An 18103-nucleotide genomic window follows, 5' to 3' on the forward strand; every position below is an offset into this window, starting at 1 on the left:
CCTCCGGTCACAGACCTGCAACCTGTGACACTGGGCAGGTGCTACTGGAATGGGATTTTTCCAGCACTAGCAAGCAACAAAAGTTGAGACGACAAAGCCCCTTATGGACTGGACCATTTATGACAACTTCCCTGAGAGCTTGGCACAGCCGGACAGAGAGAGAGCTCGGAACCCCAGTCTATTTACCAAGGTGCACCCCAGTAAATGCACCTTCCATATAGTGGAGACCAAGGAGAATATACTCACTGGTCAGGAAGCCAAATTCTCAGGACACAGAACAAGACAGAAAGAAAAACCTCATCCAGGTTTTTTCTTACATGCACAACGACAGTTTTAGCTAAGCCTCGGGTCTCTTGGAGCCAGAATAATACCCAGGAGGGAGGTGCTGCGGGGTTGGGGATGGTGTGTGCTTTGCAGAGTGCCTCGTCGTTGCACAGACATTTTCTTGAAGTTGGTGGGGGACCATGTGTCATCTACTCCGTTCCGTGACCAACTCATCCTTTCACGGGAGACTTCTTGAGGTGGCAAGCACCCAAATGGCTCTTAACTGCTCGACCCGCACCCACTATATTTGTGGCCTTTTTGGCTTCCAAGATGCCCTTAGCAACAGCTTTCACTTCATGTGCATATTAACCCAGAGCAAAGTTTGTCTTGTGAGACGGTAAACTCACCAGCCTGTGGGGCCAGCCCAGACAACAGGCTTTTAGGGCCTATGCCTGTGTCCTACCCTATGGTATTTCCTTCTTATGATACATGACACAAAAGACAGAGACAAAAGAAAAAACACAGTGATTATCTCTGGGTGGAAAAGGATCAATAAAGCCAAGAGTACTCTGCCAAATTTACCAGAGTCACGCCAGAAAATGGTTTCCCAAATGTTGTATCCTGCAAATCTAAATTTAGAAAGAGAAAAAATTCTTACCACTTGCTTCCACCGGACCCTGCAGATAGAAATTCAGGGAGGCTGACCCGGTAAGAAATCTTACCTCTTGCCGGCTTTCGTCAGGTGACTCGGGATCTCCTCACCTGCAGTGGTCCCAGGTGGGAGGCAGTTCTTCCAGCCAGAGAAGGCGGCTTGCCAGCCAGTGAGGATCCTGCTGACGACGCCAAAACTGTTGGGGAAGTGGGAGAATTCCCCCCACCAAGCTTTTCCCTAAGGTTCTTCTGGCTGATGAAATAATCAGAGGCAGGTTAGCCCAGAAAATCAAACAAAGTTTAATAGCATGTACACATGAGAGAAACCCAGGAGAACCTGAGTGACTCAGGCGTCTGGCTGAGGCTGCCTGTTTAAGTATCTTCAGCTACAGACAAGGAGATGTTGAAGATAGTGGTTTGGGATTTCAGAGGGGAAGACAATTTATATGGAGATAGAATGCAAATCTTTGTTAAACAGGGTTTTCTGGGCCAAAAAATTGGGTTTGTTGGTGTCTTTTTATCACACCTATTTTACATCATACTATAGCTATCATATGGTATGAGCTCCTTCCTGGAACAGGCTTTCTGTGGTCAAGTCTTTTAGGCAGTTTAGGGGAGGAGGGGAGGTCAGATGCTCTTCCTGAGCCTTCTGAGCCTTTATTGTCTTCAGCTGGAAATAATCCGCATACCAGAGTACGCATCTTGGGGTGGCCTGCCCTTAACGCCATCACTGACAAAGAGTTTTAACCAGAAAAGTGATATGGCCAAATAATAAACAAAGAAAATAAGTGCTCTACTGATAATATAAAATACTAACAATATATAAACTAGAATTGGTGAAACCACAGACAAAACGAGTTAGAAAGTTATTGGGGTAAGATAAGAAAGAACTAGTCAGTGCTGGAGCTAAGACCAAAGCCAGAGGAACAAATTAAAAATATATATGTATATTTAGGAGAGAAAAAGAAACATGATTTAGCTTGATTGATAAAAGACAGGAATATGTAGAGGTAGGGTAAGAGGAAAGGAAAGGAATGACTCTGATCTTAATCCCAGGTTTCTACAGAGGTGGACAATATATTAAATAGATGGGATGACAAACAAATACGTGTTTTTAAAATTCAAGGAAACAGTCTAGGCCAGACATGTTGACTTGAAATTGTGTAGTCATGACAATAGGTGAGAATGCAGCCAGGCAAATTGTATTGAGTGATAAAGGGAGAAGTTAATGAGGAAATTATGGAGAATACCAAATGGTAATCTTTTTAAAATTTACTTAATATACTTCTTTTTCTAGGCTTATTGACATACAATCTTGAGTAAGCTTAAGAGGTACAATGTAATGATTTGATGTATGTATATATTGCAAAATGATTATTACAATAAGATTAGTTAACACATCTATTACCTCACATAGTTACAATTTTGTGTGTGTGTGCACATGAGAAATATAATATACAGTATTGTTAACTATATCTATCATACTGTACATTAAATCCCCAGAACTTATTCATCTTATTACAGGAAGTTTATACCTTTTGGATCCCTTTACCCATTTTCTCTCCAACTCTTTCATCCCTGGCAACTGCCAATCTGTTCTCTGTTTCCTTGAGAGCAGATTTTTTAGATTCCATATATAAGTGAGATCATACAGTATTTGTCTTCTCTTCTGACTTGTTTCAGTTAGCATAATGACCTCAAGGTCCACCCATGGCAAGATTCCTCTCCTTTTCATGGCTGAATAATATTCCATTATATATTATATCATGTTACATATATGTATGTTATCATTTTCTTTGTTTTCTTTTTTATTCATTTATCCATTGATGGACACTTAGGTTGTTTCCACGTCTTGTCTTTTGTGAATAATGCTACAGTGAACATGAGAGTGCAGCTATCTCTTCGAGATAGTGATGTCATTTCCATCAGATATATATCCAGAAGTGGAATTGCTGGGTCATATTGTAATTGTACTTACAATTTTTTGAGGAACCTCCATACTGTTTTCTATAGTGGCTACACCAATTTACAATCCCACCAACAGTGTACAAGCGTTCCCCTTTAATCCACATCCTTGTCAGCACACAACACTTCTGTTTTTGATAATAGGCATTCTGACAGATGTGAAGTGATATCTCATTGTGGTTTTGATTCGCATCTCCCTGTTGATTAGTGATGTTGAGCATCTTTTCATGTACCTGTTGGCCATCTGCATGTCTTCTTTGGAAAAATGTCTCTTCAGATCCTTTGCCTATTTTTTAATCAATTATTTATTTTTTTGCTATTGAGTTGTATGAGTTCCTTAAATATTTTGGATATTAACTCCTTATAAAATATGTGGTTTGCAAATATTTTCTTCCATTCCATAGATAGTCTTCTCATTTTGTTGATCATTTCTTTGGCTGTGCAGAGATTTTTAGTTTGATATAAGCCCATTTGTTGATTTTTGCTTTTGTTGTTTGTGCTTTTCATGTCTTATCCAAAAAGTCATTGCCAAAAGTAATGTCAAGGAACATTTTCCCTATGTTTCCTACTAGGAGTTTTATGGCTTCAGGTCTTATATTAAAGTATTTAATCCATTTTGATTTAGTTTTTGTGAGTGGTGTAAGATAGGGGTCCAATTTCATTCTTTTACATGTGAATACCAGTTTTCCCAGAACCATTTATTGAATAAACTATCTGTTCTCCATTGAGTATTCTTGGCTCTCTTGTCAAATATTAGTTGACTGTATATGCTTGAGTTTATTTCTAGGCTCTTGATTCTGTCCATTGGTATACGTGTTTGTTTTGATAATCTTTTTTAAAGAGATAAAGATTTTAGTACACTTTCAAGGATATTGAGCTCACATCTTTTGAGAAATTGTCATGCGGAACTTTCTTTGTTTTCTTCCGTTTCTTTAAAACGTATCAGTGGAGGCTATGTTCTCCAATTCCTAGATGAGAGTTCTAGCAGAACTGCAACTCTTTTGCTGTCTTTCATATATAATATTTTCCTTGAATCAGAGTAACTTGAAAAAAATCCCTAAAAGATTATGAGAATACCCAGAGGATGATATTAAAGTATTAAACATAATTGGAATTGAATTTTATTTAACCTCAAAATAAATTGCTTTGTTCAGTTTGTCCTGCAGCTAATTAAAAGGAAAAATGGGGAAGGCGAGGAAGGCATTTGTTTTTCTTCAATGTACATGCTACCCTGTATCTCTCTGCTATGAATACATAGTTTTGACATTGTGGATCTTCTGAAGGGCTTGTGCGGAAAGCTCAGGGTCGCCAGAACACGTTTTGATAACCACTGTAATACAGCAACAGATGTCTTTAAATTAGTATCTTTACTCTCCTCTTATTTTTATATTCTTGAAGCAATAGAGAAGATTCAAAATGGTGGAATATGAGGGAAATTTTTAGAATGATGAGAATGTTCTAAAACTGAATTATGGCAATGATTCCGTAACTGTAAATTTATTACAATTTGTTGAACTACAAACTTATACTTGGCAAATATTATGGTTTGTAAATTTTTAAGATAAATCTGTAAAACTGGTGGAATATATTCTCATTCCTTTTGTCTGTAAAATCATCAGGTGGTGATTTTGCTCTGCAACTTCACATTTATTTTAACTTGGCGACGTTTAAAACTTTGATTTTAGGAGAGATAGGATAATGTAGGGATTAGAAACATAGACTCTTGCTTGACCTTAAATTCCTGGATTTAATTCCAAACTCTCTCTCTAGCTGCTGTATAAAATTGTCTCTCTTTCCTTTTCTATTAAAAGGAGAAAATAATAGCACCTAACCTAATGATTTGTTCTAAATATTAACTGAGTTAATACATATGTCTAAATGTTCTTATTACCTGGTAAGCACTATGTAAGTGTTAGTTTATTATTATATATGCTGAATTGAGGAGCCTGTTAAATATCGAAACTGAGTATACAAAAATAAATAATAAAGAGAACGATATGAGAGAAGGGAAGTAAAAAGGACTGTGATTAATCTTCTTAAAGTAAAGAAACAAATTTTATCCCGGAGGTAAGACATAGATAAGTAATGACTAAAATTAATTTAGGAATATTTGTAAGTGTTGGACTGATGAATGATGGCATTAGTAACCAAGAAGATGAAAGAAATTCAATTATTTTGGTTATTTCTATTACTGTTTTATAGTGGGTAAAATCATTTGAAGGAAGAGATAATCTGAGATGACATGGGTTGGAGAGTTGAGATTATAAAAGACTTGCCATAACTTGATGAACTTGGAGGACTTGATCTAAGTGAAATAAGCCAAGACACTGAAGGACAAATACTACGTGCTCCCACTTACGTGAGGAACCTGAAATAGTCAAACTCGTGCAACAGTGAGTAGAATAGTGTTGCTAGGGGCAGGGGAGTAGGAGAAGCAGGGAGGCATTAATCAAAGTCTACCAAATTTCAATTATGTAAGATGACTAAGTTCTGGAGCCCGACTGTACAGCACAGTGACTATAGTTAATAACACTGTATTGGGTACTTAAAAACTTGCTAAGAGGGTAAACCTTATGTTACGTGTTCTTATCACAAATAATAATAATTATAAAGAGGTGGGAGGAAACTTTTGGAAGTGATAGATATGTTAATGGCATAGATTGGGGGAGTGTTTTCTCAGGTCCATACTTATCTCGAAACTCACCAAGTTGTATGTATTAAATATGTACAGCTTTTGTATATCAATCACACCTTAATAAAGTGGTTTAAAAAATATACAAAGATTTGCTATAGCTGTTGTTGGGAAATGCAAAAGATGCTAAATAGGAATGCATAAGAGGATAACCAAATTATCACGGGAATCCAGCTGAGGTTGTAGACCATAGTTTGGTCTGAGCATTAATGGAAGTATCTTCCTTTGACAATCTCCATAGACAAATGACAAAACTATTTTACTAAACCTTATCTTCTTCTTAGTTATTAGAACCAGTTTTAAGAGTGTACAGTAGCCAGTATGATTGACTATCGTCTGTTTCCCATGAAATAATTAATCTAGGTCAATCATGATAATTTCTCCATTCTTGCCAGTGCTTAGTTTAGAGGTGGACAACTTTAACAACTTTAGGCAAATGAAATGCAGCCAAATATCTGCTTTGGACTTCTAAGGAAGTGAATTCAACCTTTGTTATTAGATGTGGAAAAAGATGCTTGTCACCTCAGTTTCTGCTAGCAGACATCTCGTGTTCATGAGGAGAACCAGGCCCAGGATAAATCTAGTTTGTGTGGCAGAGCAGAGACACAGAAATAACCTCAGCTCTTCGTAAAATGCTTTAGAAACCAAATCAAACATCCCAGGCTTCTGGCCTAAGTCTGGACTGCCTATTATGTGAGCTCATATATTTTCTTATTTTTAAATACAATTTAGGTTGATATTTCCATTACTTGTAGCTGAATTAATTCAACCTAATACAGAGTAGGTATCTGGAAATATTCTTCAGACCCTCATTACAAAATGTAAAGAGCAAAAATAAATAAATGAAATTCAGAGAAAGAGTCTTTATTTAATGAATATTGGGTTAATATTATATTTCCATTTTAATTGAATTTACATTTAATCATCATCATATAGTTAATCACTTTATCTGGAAATTATAATCTTCTCCCAAACTGAAAATCTCAAAGGACCTACCAGGATGATTGGATCTGTGGAATTCAAAGCATTTGAGAATAAAACAGGAAAAAGTCAATTGTACAAGTCCACATTCGACTAAAAGTAGTTCTTGGAATGTATACAGATCATGAATATGGTGCAAGTGGAACAATCTTACAAATAAAAGAGTTTAAAAATTCAGAAAATATACTTGATAATTTGGCCAGAGACTTGCGTTTGCTTCTGTCCTATTTTTAGCATTGCTATCTAGTAGAAATTCACCAAGTAAAGTGTTTGATTTGATTGTATTAGTTTGAACCATTGCAATGACTCTGGATTATAAATGGCTTACAAATTATGGGAGAAGCTTTACATTCTCCTAACTACATTTGACTTTTTTTCCTCTTTTGACTTATAGGCAATATTCTTAGCCTGCCTCATTACATTATTCTCAGAGTACATTAATCTCACCACTTTTAAAAATAAACACCTGTCAGACTTCTCACATTGATTGTACCTGAAGCAACTCTTCTGAAATTTTCCCTTTAAACATCTCTTATTCCCGAGTATAATTAGAAGAAAGGAAAAATGAACATAAAGCTAAATTCAGTTATTATATTTTAATACAACAATAATCAAGTGGTCTAATGTCAATGTCCTTTAATTCCTTCTTAAATAGATGATAAAAACTATAGGAGAACATGTCATTTAGAGCCAAATCCTTCATCCTTTGCTGAATATTTGCATGGGCTAGAAACACATTAATTAAATTTACAACCCATCGGAGTATCATTCCCTCAGTGAATGGAAAGGTGAAGACTCACTCTACACAGTTTCACCCAGCCAAAAACAACCCCGGAGTTAATCGCAATTTCTTCCCAAATCATATGATGCTCTTACCTTTTAGGAAATCATTCAGGCTTGACAGCAGGAAAACACTTTTAAATTGGAAACACCTTTAGTTTTCAAACTTTCCCCTCGGTTCCTGTTTCCCTTTCACAGTCTAAGGTCACTGATCTTCCCTGAGTGCGCTCCGGGGAGCTGGGTGTGCACACCAGCCCCTTCTGCTTATTTTCCACTTGAGCACTGTCTAGAATAAAATGTTGATCTCTTCTTTCTACAAATAATTATTTCTCCCTATTGACATAATAATTCATAGATTATAATTTATAGATCATAGATTGAAGTGCATGAAATTATCAACATTCAACCATTTTGATCTATAAAAACAACATTTTCAGAGGGCTCAAATATTATCAAAATGTTGTGAATTTCTTCACATCAGAAAAAGGTGATCTAATACAATCAATAATAGAAATTAATTTTCATCTTAATTTGTAATATGTTTTTGAGATTTTAATCTCTCTGGATATAGACTTATCTCCTATATAGTACACATATCATTACTTTACTTTTGCCTAATATTCTTTTCCCTTTTGCTAATTTCAGGGACTATTTTAATGAGTTTGTTTAGGAAAACAGGATTACTGGAATAAGGGCTTTTGATATACAGATTTGAGCTTACATATTTCTGGCAGAAGCTAGGGGAGTGAGAATAGATAAGCCTAGAGACAGAGCCCTGGATGAAGAGCTCCTGATCATGTCAGGGGACCACACACGGAGGAGGAGGAGGAGAGAAGAAATGAGCCACAGGGCCCTCTGACTAGCTTTCTTCTCCTTCCCCAGAACTGCAAGTCAGAGAGCTTGCCAAGCCATCCCGTCTGACCATCACCACCTCAGGGGTGACCACTTCACTTCCACTTTCCTAATTTCACTCAAGTTCCTCTTAATGAGAAACTCTAACTTGTGCTAAGACAGGGCAGGGGACTCCATGGAAAGTATTTCTGGCCCTAGAAGGAAGTGATGGTAATTGCAAATTGGCTGCTGACAATCCACCACAGGCATAGAAGCCCGAAATTCATGTAAGTGATCTCTCAAAGATATTCACATCCAACAGACCATTGCTTTCTCCAGAAAACTTAATAATGGAATCTTATCACTGAGATATACCACACCCACAATCACACAAACACTCACACACACTCAGCTCAAGGATCTTGCCAATAAACTAAGTGGAAATGCTTTCCCTAGATCTTCAGAACATGTTGACCCTTTTTGGCCCTCAGGCATAATTAGTAAGGTAATTAACAGGAGTTAGAGTATAAGTCAAGCCTAATAACGGAACATTCCTCTCACACTCTGAAAAAATTTGGTCTCCCCTACCCTTCTAGGTTCATTTGGCTGGTCAAATAATTAAAATGACATAAGGCAGACTAACAGGAAAAAAAGTTAATTACATGCATAGGAGGAATCCACATAAACATGAGATATTCCAAAGACAATCAAGCAAAATGAGGTATAGACGTCACTCTTGACTAAAGAAATACGGGTAGGGGTCTGGGACTTCAACGGGAAGGAAGGCAATTCACAGGGAGACAAAAAGAGCAAGTGTTTGGCAAACAAATGTTTACTGGGCCATACAGGAACAATGAGATACAGAGAGGATGGTTTATCAAACAGATTTTGCTAGGTTCCTCCCTGCCTACCACACCTGTAGATATCTATGGTGATAGCTCTGTTACTGGAACAGGTCCTCTATCTAAATTCTTTTAGGCAGTTAGGGGGAAAGTCAAAGTTTTTCCTGAACCTTTTGGGCCTGGATTGTTTTCAGCTCAAAATAATCTGCATGCCAGAGTGGCACATCTTTGGGCGACTCATTCTGAGCCCCTCTGTACTCATCTGTTAAAGCCACTGCCCGGGGACCGGCCCCATGGCTGAGTGGTTAAGTTCGTGCGTTCTACTTTGGCGACCCAGGATTTTGTTGGTTCAGATCCTGGGTGCGGACATGGCACCGCTCATCAGGCCATGTTGAGGAGGCATCCCACATGGCACAACCAGAGGGACCTACAACTAGAATATACAAGTATGTACTGGGGAGATGTGGGGAGAAGAAGGAAAAAAAGAGAAGATTGGCAACAGCTGTTAGCTAAGGTGCCAATCTTTAACAACAACAACAAAAAAGCACTCCCCACTAGGTCTCCAAGTCACCTAATAACTATTAATGTAAGTATATATGAATGACTATGGAATCGGGAAAAAAAAAATCCCAACATTTTCCCAATGGGAAATCTCTTTCCAAAGAGACAAGATTTTGTTTACAAAATGTTGGGGCAAATTATGATATCGGTTGGTCTTAGCATTTGAAGAAAAACTAGCTATTTGGGAAATATGTGAAAATAAGGTGCTCCTTATTGTGAGTTAAAATGTTTTTAAATAATTTAATGGGTTATATTCCTTTACAATATTATTTATAAATAAAAGTTTTTCATCAATTTTTATACATCAAGTATTACGTTCCTAGAGAATATATATATTTTTTCTCATATTATGACTTTCAGAAATAAATGTATTTGACTGTAATCAAAATTAAAGTGAAAGGATTGTGAATCTTGCAGTGTATCATTTGAGAAATAGGAAACCACAAAACAATGGAGACCTAACAGTGTCCCTGAATGTAGTGCTTGTCTTTAACATTATGGTGATATTGCATGAATTGCAGAATATGAGAAAATGGGGTTGAGAAGAAGAGCAAGTATCACTAGGCTACGAGGAATGAAAATGATATTCAGATAGACAGTAAAAGTGGAGCAGGTCTGAACACGCCTTCAGAGGTAAGAGAAGAACCACAGAGCCTTGAAAACGAGGAAAATAAAATAAGATGTCCTAGTGAATGAAGAATGACATGAGTCCATGGCCTTGAGGGACAGAAAGTCAAAGTAAAAGATGAAAGCTTAGTTTTGAAATTCTACCCCAGACTTTCTCATGTGCTCTTCTGGTTACCTTTGTTTGTTGACTGTCGCCAAAGCAATTAGACAGTACTTTGTCTGTTTTGTCTTTCGCATATCAGACAACTTGTGGGCTTCCTTGAAGTTAAATTTAATAAACCTATGTCTTAATGATTAATTTTGATTTTACAGTTTTAACCAGAGATGAGTCTTCTTATTGTATGGAATTTGATCAGTTCCTAATATAAGAATATGAAATTTTCCCTTGGAGGATATTTGGTCCTGTCCAAAACATCCATAAAACATTTGGTCCACATCTAAAGGTCCTTGATATTTGGTCATATTTGATCTTGTCCAAAACGTCCATGGAAACATTGGGTCCATGCCAAAGGGTCCTTGTTATCTGGTCCTGTCCAAAACCATTTGTCATAGTCCAAATATGCACATGGACGTTTTGGATGGGACCAAATGTCTGCTAATCAAAATTTTTTATTTATGTAAAAAGATTTTAAAATGTCTCAAGTTATCAGGATCTAAATGTCGGTGACTTCTATTAACACTGAAGTAGAAAATTAGGTGGCCTACATTGTATTTAATTGAAACTAAAAACATCTGTGTTTGAATGTTTTCATATTAGAATAGGTTTAGATTTATAGAAAAGTTGCAAAGATAGTGCAAAGAGTTAGTGTATATTCAGCACTATACATTAGTGTGGTACCTCTGTCACACTTAATAAAGTGATATTGATACCTTGTTATTAACTGAAACCTATACGTCATTCAGATTTCTGTAGTTTTGCCCTAACCTCCTTTTTCTCTTCTAGGATCTTGTCTAGAATATCGTGTTACATTGAATTTTCATGTCTGCTTAGGCTCCTTTTGGTTGTCACAGTTTCTTAGGCTTTCCTTGTTTTTGATGACCTTGATAGTTTAAGATTACTGATTAACTGTTTTATAGAATGTGCCTCAATTGGATTTGTTTGATGTTTTTCTCAGGGTAAGACTAGGGTAATATATACTTGAATGTTACAGAGAGGAAGAAAGTTTTAAAATTGTCACTCAAAAATGATAATAATTGAGGAAACAAATGTAAATTGCAGAAAAATAATTGAAAAATTATATATATATCTCAATCTCATATCAAATTACAGAGTCCAAAGAGCAGACTTTCAAACTTTCTGAAACCTCAATCTACAATAATACATAATACTTCATATTGTGCCTCAGTAAACATACCCATGTATAAAACTAAACAAAAATCAGATAGTCTACTTTCCTTTTTTAAAAAAAATTGCTTGATTTGCTTGTAATCCACTAAATTCATTTGATAATCCACTAATATGCCATGACTTGCAGTTTTAATAGACTGGTCTAATTTACTATGTATCACAGAGGAAATCAAACAGAGCCCTTTCTCTCCTTCATAGCTTTCGAGAGCATTTGATTGAATATTCCCAAAGACAGAGGTGGAAGCTGAGCAAAAATATTGGAGAGGTGATATAGTATCTAATAATATAAAGTTCCCTGAAGAATTTCTTTACATCTGTTGGAAACACAAAAGGCGAAGTGAGAAGAAAATAAATAACATATTTTTGTGATTTTCATAACGGCCATTACAGTTAAATTAGGCGAATCAAGAAAAAAAAGTTAATTGCTTGGACAAAGGTTGTACAGTAAGTCAATAGTAAAGAGGAATAAAAACCAGACATCTGTCCCCTGCAGTCACTATCATACACGTCCTGCAAATAGTTGATTTAGCAGTAAATTGCATTCTCTTTAATGCTTCTTATTATATAGGTCTGCTTTTCACTATAAAAGAGAAAATGAGTGTAGGGAATTCAAAGCTATGTACAAATGATTTTGGTTCTCAATTTCGTTTCTCTATTGAATATGAAAAAATTGCAAGAATCATGTAAAAATGTTCTATGTTTCAAATGACTTGCACTCTAGCAGTCCCTACGGCACATTCACATACTTGAGCTAAAAGGCAATATTCAGGGATCATTTCCAAATGGAGATGAAAATAAGAGAAGAATCTTTCATCCTGAGGCCCATTAGGAAATGTGGCTCAGAAGCATGTTTTCTTATTACTTCTTCTGTTTGCTTAAAGAGGTAGACACACATCTAGGGAGCATTTTCAGAAAGGGCAAATGTGACAGGGATGTAACAGGTGACTGGGTATGGTCTGGGCATGTGAGGAATTCTGATACAGGTATTGTCTTAGGAATTCAGTTCTTGTTTGGGAGCCAAAACAGTAGGTCATTAGTAACATTTTTTAATGCCAGAAGAGAGATGTGGGTTCAGTTCCCAGTGTCAGCAGCTAACTCTTCAAGCTATTTGGCATGCATTATGTAGTAGAGATCGCCTGAAAAAAAAGCTGGAGGGCAGGAAGTATGACATGCTGCTCATCAACAACCCTGCTGGCTAAGAAGTGATGAGCGTGTTGATGGGCCCTCTGATTAGCTATTCATGATGAGATATACCTCACTGTGCACGTGACTGCAGAAAGCAAGAAAGGGTAAAGTTAAAGGTAGGAAATAGGTGAGCACAAATGCCCTTTGTACTCGGCCCATTTGAGGTAACCATGAGCGTAGTTTATCCTGTCTAAGTGCAGATAAGAAAGAATCATGAAATTATCTACTTTTGGTTCATAGGAATAAAATAAAGTCCTAATCAAAAATAACTTGGTTTGTTGACTTTTGCTTGACTACTTTTTAATAGGGTTTTTTTTGGTTTGGTTATGATACTTTCTTATTTTAAATCTATCATGTCAGTAACTTGAAACATGGCTTAGTGCTCCTTCTAATGGAGATGACTTTTCAATTTCTTAAAATATCTCTTGATGGTACTTTTCCATATTAAAACAAACTTGATAGACCAAAGTACTAGAATCTTTTAAAAAATCTTTATTGTATTTATAAACAACATAAAAAGCAAAAGGAGAAAATGCAACAAAAGAATAAAGGGAAATTTTCAATATGGCATGACAGCATTCTGACCCATGGCTAAAAGCGTGCTCAAGTCAGTGGTTTATAATCTTGATTCAATTAATCCTTAAAGGAGACCTGAAGTTGTGTGCAAAGCTTTGAGTAAATATGTATTTATATGAAGTAAAGAATCTATAGTTTTCATATAATTTTTAAAGCAATCAATTGAATTCTTGACCAAAAGTAGCCAAAATTCCCCTCCCCCTCCTAAGATGTTAGATTCATATGAGTTTTGCCAAACTTTCCAGAAGCCAAATCATTTATTTCTTATACAAAGTGCTTCAGAAAATTAAAACGAAGGAAACGTACCTAACATATAGAGTACCCATTTAAATGTGATATTATAGCCAAATAAAGACAGTATAAAAAAGAGAATCTAGACCAATATTTCTTCAAACTCAGTATCTAAAATGAAATATTTCCACAAAGGATTCAACAGTATAAAAATAAATGCACCATTAGCTGCGGTAGTAGATAGAACTCAAACTCGTGGTGGTTCACCCCACAGAGGTTTCTGGTTTTGCTCAGATGAAGGTAGTGAGAGTGGTGGCAGGTCGGGTATTCTGCACCAAGCAGTCATCCAAAGTCCCAGGTCCTGCCATCTTCAATGGGTAGCTTCTTCCAAGGTCATGGTGGTTGTGACTTCCAGCCAGCGGATGGTGGAAAAAGAAAGAGATCAGTGTCCAGTGGGAGAAAGGAAAGTGTTTAACGAATGATGCTGCAACAATGGTTTATTAATATCAAAAAATGAAGTTAAATCCCTGTGAGGGAATTCTCGACCATGAGAATATTAGGAGAAATTTAAATTAGATCCCGGTTTCTTAAGTCCTGCATCAGGAAACTGGCACAGAATCACTTCCACTGTATTCTACTGGTCAAGCAACCACAGAGGCCAGCTTCAAAAGGAAGGACCATAGACCACACATCTGGATAAGAGGAATGTCAAAGAATTTGGGGCCAGATTTGAAAAGTGCTACAAGTGTCTCCTGCTTTTCTGGCTAAATTTTACTGTTTACAAGGACGAACAGTGCTTCAATGAGGGGAGATAGAAGAAAGCAACAAAAGAGTAAAGGCCAGAATGAAGTGATACAAAAAATGTAAGCCTCATAATAAAGACTGTCTTCATCAAAATATTTTTTGGAAACTGTTTCCGTATTTCAACTTTGAGAAAGGTCTGACATATTCGTCACATACATAACACAGTCATTAGCAAATCAGCTAAAGTAATTTGGTAGAATAATTGCTCGCTTCTGATTGCCACCAGGTTTGTTTCAAGTAAGCCACTTTTCCAAGAATTCCAGCAGTCTGCAGTCATGACAATATTTTTATCATTATAAATTAAGGAAATAGATAACAAATTATTTTATATTTCAAGCATAAAGTATATTAAACAGAGGAGAACGTACATTTCATTACCCTGGGCAACAACTACCCTTCACTCAGTTATTCATTTAAGTAAATTTGATACCTGCTCCAAATCAGAAATTTGAGAATACACATAGAAGACAAAATATAGAGGAAAAATGTTTCCTTGTTTGTCATTTTATATGTGCTAAAATAAGTATGCAAAACATTTTTAAAAACCAAATGAAAAGGAGATAGCAGGCCACCCTTTGGTAAAACATTTTGGGCTGAGGAGATTGTCAATTTCATGCTCTTTCACAGTATATGCTAAAAATTCCTGCATATGTAGATTCTAGTTTGAGTATTAAAAAAGCCCAATATATTTTATTTTCTGGTAGGAAGGTGTATCGAAAGGGCTATGATTGATGACAGCGTTGAAAGTGACTTAGATGCTAATATTTTTTCCTGAAAAGTCATTTGAGTTTTGGCTGCGTTACATAGGTCCTATAGTTCATAGGTTTTATCATCTATTCAATCACTCATGTAATCATTTATTAGGTTTATAAGTTGTTTATTGAAAGTTATGTGAACCTCATAAAATGACCTCCCACTTTTTTCCTATATGCTGGATAGCTTATGTCAAAGTAGCATTTTTTTCTTATATAAATTTTGGTAAAATTTTTCAGTTATGAAATTAACATTGTGTGAATATTTTTATTGATTGATTCAAATTCTCTAATAATATACGTGTTTTGGAATGTTGAAGTTTTCTGTGAATTTGTCCATTTCATTTCAATCTTCAAATTTATTGAAATAAACTTGGCATAGTATCTTGTCATTACTTATTTAATGCCTATGAAAAAGCAATGCCTTTATGCAGCATCCAATTATAATGTTGGTTATTTGAGCTTTATCTCGCTTTTTCTTCTTGATCAACAACAGCAGATGTTTACCAATTGCCAGAGAACCACCTTCTGACGTTTTCTGTGCTCTCAATCTCAAATCTCTGATCACAAGGCAGACAGACAGGAGGAATCATGGTAAAGGTATCCCAATCAAGATTCAAAGACTCTTAGGCTGTGAACATGATGTAATCTACACAGAATTTGAAATATATTATGATGTACATCTGAAAGTTATATAATGTTGTAATCCAATGTTGCTGCAATAAAAAAATAAAGAAATAAATAAATTTAAGAAAAGATTCAAAGACTCAAAATGATGTGTCGAATTTGGGCTAGGCTTAATCTTAGTCCAGTTCCATATTATGTAGTCAGATAAGATTTCTTCAAGATTTTTGTCTTCACTTGTCCTCCCCTTCTATTCTATTTTATTTTACATTGTCTTAGAGAGATTTTCCCTAGTTTTTTGTTTGTTCATTTTAATTTTCCAGAGTTGGATGAATCTGCCTTTTAAGTCCAAATGCCATTTGGAAACAAAGCCTGTCCATTTTTTTGCCACAAAAGGCAATTTGGGTTGAGAGGCAGAATATGATATCCAGAGATTAAGACAAAAAGATGGGAACAGGTAAGTGGCTGGTGTCAGGGACTTTCCAAGAGCGATATCAGCATATCACCGATAGGCCAGTGGAGATGGCATGAACAATTTAGGAGCTGTCACTGTTCAGAGATCCAGATAGATAAGCCAGAAAAAAACTGCATGAAGTAGTAGGGGCACGACATTAGGGGACTAATTGCAGTATCCAGATGGTGGAAACACAAAGGTTGACAGGAGAGAAAAGCAGGAGTTCAGGCTTGAGGTAGTGGAGAAGTTCTGAGATGGGCGATTTGAGGAGGAACCTTGGCACGGGAGACTGGCGACGATCTCCTGTTACAGACTCATTCCCAGGAACAAAGCAGGAGCATAATTTCTTGATTTGGCCTGTACAGTCAGAGCCAGACTGGTAGTAATGACAACTTGTTGCTGACCATCTGGCAGTGAATTAAATCCTTACTGGCAAGGGAGAATTTGGGGTCTAGAAGCAAGATCAGGGTTGAGCCTAATGGCAAGCCGTCTGGCAAAAGGGAGGTAGCCAGATCCTGATGCTGTGGACTCTTGGCTCATTTCATATACATTTCTCTTAGTAGTCTTTACTTATGTTCTTAATTAGGGACATTAGGGCTTTTTAGTACTAGGTCCTCCTCTTATTATTAAGGAGAACATATTATATGTAAGATACCCTTTGTTCCTTACTAAGCATTATTACCAATAAATTAAATCTCAGACAATTTTGATTTCCCAAAGTGTATAATGTTTACCTCAGAGGGAATTACCTGTTAAAATGTTTATCTCAGCCACTTCAGATTGTGAGTCACATCTTCTAAATGAATACAGAATATCTTTCAACTTGAACTTTTGCCATGTTATCCAAACTTCATATTTAAAATGCGCTTTTTAAAGGAAAGAAAATTCTGTCAAAACTTGTTAAATGATATTTTCAATAAGTGCCATATTCCCCATTCCTTTACAGAGACCTTATTATTAAATCATTCTCTCAAAGCATATTTTTACTCATTTTCATTGTCTATATGCAAATCGGTATAGATGTTGATGTCAACCCTTTCTTATACTACTTTCTGAAAAATTTTCATAAATTATTTCATTTATACTAATTTTAAAATAAAGCATGCGCTGATTTTTTAATTTAATCCAGAATGCACATCAGTGTTGGTTAGGGTAGGGTAGTGGTTAGAATATCACTTTTACTTTTACTCCTCAAAGCTATGATTCTGAATAAGATGCTGCCAGTTTCTCTCAGTTTTTGTATCAGCCTGTTGACTTTGTAATCTGAAAGCTCTTGATCTTTAATGATCTGTAGCACATCTGTATGCATAATACTGTCTTCCAAACTCCTCGACAATACAAAACATTAGGCACGTATCACGGAGCTCTTTTAATACATTTTCCATGCAACAGTGCTTTTCCAAAATGCAACCCATTTTTGCATAAAAAATAAGATTTTACTGTGTGGGGATAATCAGGTAGTTATGCTGCACTAATGAGCTTTTTCTCTTTCTGACAGTAGCTGGGGAATTCAACCATTCCTTAGATCCAGGAATGATGAGTTCTCTATCTTTGGTCATCATGAAAGATTTCCTTATACTGGAGAAGCCAGGCCAGGCAAGCTCATTAACAAAGCAACACTCCAACCCATTGATTACATTATATGAAATAATAGGCTCTGTCTATGCATTTGCATAAAACCATTCATTAAAACTGAGCTACTTTGCATATAATATAAGTTGATGGTGCCCACTTGCCTCTATTATTTTTATTACGTAAATGAATCTGAAATGATGTGTTTTCTTCTCTACAGAAAGCAAAATTTAAAAATTAAAAAAATGATCACAGGGAAGCGATAATGTACTAGCTGGATAACTTGGCTTTATTTCTTTGGGGAAATATTTTTTCTGTATAAGTTGGAACCACATTTTAAGAATTCTATTGCGATAGTTTTTA

At 36.1% G+C, this 18103-nt stretch overlaps 1 long non-coding RNA gene across 2 annotated transcripts in view; it reads left to right on the forward strand.

Annotated features, from left to right (window-relative positions):
* Positions 1-18103, forward strand: part of LOC139045177 (uncharacterized) — a 45814-nt gene that overhangs the window by 18801 nt on the left and 8910 nt on the right. The window contains exon 2 of one of the 2 annotated variants that reach the window (XR_011503065.1): positions 10089-10200. The exons of the other annotated variant lie outside the window; for it this stretch is intronic. This is a non-coding gene — a long non-coding RNA (uncharacterized lncRNA). The remainder of the gene's footprint in view (positions 1-10088; positions 10201-18103) is intronic. 2 annotated transcript variants of the gene reach the window in all.

This window comes from Equus asinus, chromosome 4 (genome assembly GCF_041296235.1).
Source record: "Equus asinus isolate D_3611 breed Donkey chromosome 4, EquAss-T2T_v2, whole genome shotgun sequence".
Taxonomy (NCBI): Eukaryota; Metazoa; Chordata; class Mammalia; order Perissodactyla; family Equidae; genus Equus; species Equus asinus.